Source organism: Cebus imitator, unplaced genomic scaffold (genome assembly GCF_001604975.1).
Source record: "Cebus imitator isolate Cc_AM_T3 unplaced genomic scaffold, Cebus_imitator-1.0 Scaffold92, whole genome shotgun sequence".
In the NCBI taxonomy this organism is placed as follows: domain Eukaryota; kingdom Metazoa; phylum Chordata; class Mammalia; order Primates; family Cebidae; genus Cebus; species Cebus imitator.
The window spans coordinates 12,378,437-12,382,844 of record NW_016107407.1 but is presented as its reverse complement, the minus strand read 5'-3'; the positions used below and the strand labels follow the sequence as shown (position 1 = coordinate 12,382,844).

Here is a 4,408-nt window from a genome sequence, read left to right as displayed (position 1 = left end):
CATTAACTACAAATGATTGAAAAATTGACACCAGATTTCTTATAACCCTAAGTAGGGGCTTAAAGGTGATGATATAATAAGAAAATGTAAAGGGAGGAATGACTGCAAACCTAGAATTTCATGCCTTGCTAAATTACTATCAAGAGTGAGGTAAAAATTAAAGCAAGCAGAATTTACCAGCAATAGGCCTGCACAAAGCAAATTATTGAAGTAAAGATACTTCTAAACATACACATATACTAAAACATACACGTATATAAACATGTACACTAAAAGAAAAGAAACACAGCTTTTAGCTTTCGAATCAGCATGGGGAAAACAAAATACAGAAAATGTTATCGATCTAAAGGAAAGCAAGAAGGAATAGAAAGCCAAGCAAAATATCAGAAAATACAAAGATAAGGTAATAGAAATAAGTCCAAATGTATCAATAATCACAATTGTAAACAACAAATTTACCTGTTAAAATGTAGATATTATCAAAGAGAACTAGAAAGAAAAAAGGTACCATTTTAAGTTGCTTAAAAAAGAATCGAATATAATCATAAAAATGTTGAAAAATAAAAAGATACAATGCAAATATTACTAATATGAAAGCTATTATAATGTTATTGATATAAGATACAATAGAATTTAAGATGTCAAAGAATTATCAGGGCTAAAGAGGCCAGTGCATGCAACAATCCACCAAGAAAAAAATGTATAAATTAGGAAGCATTTAACACAGATTTAGAATGCCTAACAAAAAATGGACAGAATTACTAAGAGAAACTGATCAATTTCAGTCATAGTGAGATACTGTTATATTCCTCTTTCAGAAAACATAAGAAAGAGATTAGGCATACAATAAATTAGAAGAATATAGGATGTCTGAACTACCAAATTAGTAAGATGAGCTAATGGAAAGGTTACAAGGAAATTAGGAGTCGTTAATTAAAGGTAAAGGAAACTCAACAAAGCATATTTAAAAATCTCATGTTTTAAAGAGACAACCATGATGTAGCCAGGCATGGTGGTGCACGCCTGTAGTCCCAACTACTTCGGAGGACGAGGCAGGGGAATCGCTTGAACTGGGAGGCGGAGGTTGCAGTGAGTCAAGATTGCGCCGCTGCACTCCAGCCTGGTGACAGAGCAAGACTCTATCTCAAAAAAAAAAAAAAAAAAAAAAAAAAGAGACAACCATGATGGAATAAAATATTTAGAGCCAGGCAACCGTTAAAGTACTGTCAAAAGTTATGGGATACAATTAAAACATTTTTAGAGTCATAAATGCATTTATTAATATATAATAAAAATGAAAAAAAATGAGTAAGCTAGAGGAAAAAACAGAAATATCTTTTAAAAATAGAAGAAAATAGTAGAGAAACACATAAATCTGACAACCAAAAACAGTAGAGCAAATTAATAAACCAAAAATTAGTACTTTAAAACAGACTAAAAATTATAGAACAGTTTGACAGGATTAAGAACAAACACATGGTAAATATATACAACAACATCAGGGAGAGGCTGAGTGCAGTGGCTCATGCCTATGATCCCAGCACTTTGTGAGGCTGAGGTGGGTGCATCACCTGATGTCAGGAGTTCGAGACCAGCCTGGACAACATGGCGAAACACTGTCTCTACTAAAAATACAAAAATTAGCCAGGCATGGTGGCACTCAAGTGTAATCCCAGGTACTCAGGAGGCTGAGGCCAGAGAGCCATTTGAATCTGGGAGGTGGAGGTTGCAGTGAGCTGAGATCACACAATTGCACTCCAGCCTGGGTGACAGAGCAAGACTCTGTCTCAAAAAAAAGTAAACATCTGGGGCAGAAAAGGGGCATAATTACAGACATTTTAAAATTAATAGGAGAATACAAAGAACAAGTTTATTTCAATGTATTTGAAAACCTAGATCAAATGGATTGTTTAAAAAGAAGTCACTGCAATTGACTCAATAAAACATAGAACAGCTATTAAAGTAATTTGTATTAGAAAATCTCTCCCACCTTCACAAAGGACACTAGGTCCAGTCTGACAGATTTTTCACACCATCAAAGAAGAGATACCTATTTTATACTAACTTTAATTGTCTGAAAAAAGAGGTAGAAGAAGCTAATCCTTCCTACTGAGTTGAGTATAGCCTTTATATCCAAACTAGATGATGAGAATTCAGGAAAAAACTATAGACCAAACTCAGAAAGCAAATTATAAATAAATTACCAGAAAATTAAAATTATCTATGAACACAAAAGTTAAGAAATATAATTCAACATGAGAAAATTTATTAACATATTTCAACATTAACAATCAAAGGAGAAAGATCACAATAATTAGCTTAATAGGTAAATGGGAAAACCAGGTATAACTTAGCCATCAATTTGACATAAAAACTTTTAGCACCTGCTATGGAAGAGGACTTTAGTGACTTGAGAAAAATAGCTATGACAGACTTACAATATAGCATCAAACTTCACAGTAACACTTTGGAAATTATCCTCTTAGAGACAGAAACCAGAAAAGGGTGCCACTGACTGCTCTGTGGCAATACTGGAAATCCTAGCCAGTGCGTTAAGAAAGGAAACAAATAAAAAAGAAGTACATATGAGAGACAAGTCTTGAGTCTCACTGGAAAGAAAGAGGTGGAGGGGAGGTCAGGGGAAAGGAGAGAAGTTTACCAGAAGTTGGCAGAGGGAGTGCAAAGAAATAGAGAATGCACAAGGCAATTGAGCAGAGCTGTCCCCCAGCCCCACCACCAACTCCCAGGCCTCCCAAGTTCTAGTCTCTGGTCTCCGCCACCAGTTAAATTCTCTCAAGGTGTCTCCATTTAAAATGGTGAATTACTCCTTCGATGAAGATCTGGAAGAGCTGTGTCCCGTATGCGGAGATAAAGTGTCTGGGAACCATTATGGGCTCCTCACCCGTGAAAGCTGCAAGGGATTTTTTAAGTGAACAGTTCAAAATAATAAAAGGTACACATGTATAGAAAACCAGAACTACCAAGTTGACAAAACACAGAGAAAGCACTGTCCTTACTGTTATTTTCAAAATGTCTAAGTGTTGGAATGAAGCTAGAAGCTGTAAGGGCCGACCAAATGCGTGGAGGAAGGAGTGAGTTTGGGCCAATGTCTAAGACAGACAGGGCCCTGAAGCAACAGAAAAAAGCCCTCATCTGATCCAATGGACTTTAGCTAGAAGCCATGTCTCAGGCGATCCAAGCTATTACCTCTGACCTGACCATTTCCTCTGCAATTCAAAACATCCATTCTGCCTCCAAAGGCCTACCTGTGAATCATGCTGTCTTGCCTCCTACAGACTAGACAGAACTTCCTTTGTAACATCCCCCATTAGCATGACAATGCCCCCTCACGGCAGCCTGCAAGGTTACCAAACATACGGCCACTTTCCTAGCTGGGCCATCAAGTCTAAGTACCAGACCCCTATACCAGCTCACCCTAGTCCATAATGGGCTATTCATATATGGATAGTTACCAGACAAGCTCTCCAGCAAGCATCCCACATCTGATACTGGAAGTCTTGAAGTGTGAGCCAGATGAGCTTCAAGTCCAGGCTAAAATCATGGCCTATTTGTAGCAAGAGCAGGCTAACCAAAGCAAGCATGAAACTGAGTGTCTTTGGGCTTATGTGCAAAATGGCAGATCAAACTCGTTCTCCGTTGTTGAGTGGGCCAGGAGTAGTATCTCCTTCAGAGAACTTAAGGTTGATAACCAAATGAAGCTGCTTCAGAACTGCTGGAGTGAGCTCTTAATCCTCGACTGCATTTACTGACAAGTGGTACATGGAAAGGAAGGACCCATCTTCTTCTATGATAGCATCACAAGCTGGGGCCACCCTCAACAACCTCATGAGTCATGCACAGGAGTTAGTGGCAAAACTTCGTTCTCTCCAGTTTGATCAACGAGAGTTTGTATGTCTGAAATTCTTGGTGCTCTTTAGTTTAGATGTCAAAAACCTTGAAAACTTCCAGCTGGTAGAAGGTGTCCGGGAACAAGTCAATGCGGCCCTGCTGGACAACACAACGTGCAACTACCCGCAGCAGACAGAAATTTGGACAGCTACTTCTTGGACTACCTGAAATCTGGGCCATCAGCCTGCAGGCCGAAGAATACCTCTACTACAAGCACTGAATGGGGATGTGCCCTGTAATAACCTTCTCACTGAAATGTTGCATGTAAAAAGAGCGTAAGTTAGTTACAACCTCTAGGAGCTCTGCTTTCAAAACAAAAAGACACTGCGGGGAGTGGGGAAGGGGAAGAAGAACAGGAAGAAAAAAGTACTCTGAACTGCTCCAAGCAACATTAATTAAAAACTTGGTGTTGAACGATGAGAGCACATGGACAAAGGGAGGGGAGCACTACACACTGGGGTCAGTTGGGGGGAAATAGGGGAGGGACGGTGGGGGGTGG

General features: G+C 39.0%; 1 pseudogene; it reads left to right on the top strand.

Moving 5' to 3' along the window:
- The first annotated feature begins 2,792 nt into the window (after window positions 1-2,792).
- LOC108309298 lies at window positions 2,793-4,188 on the top strand (annotated as a pseudogene).
- Window positions 4,189-4,408: the final 220 nt, after the last annotated feature.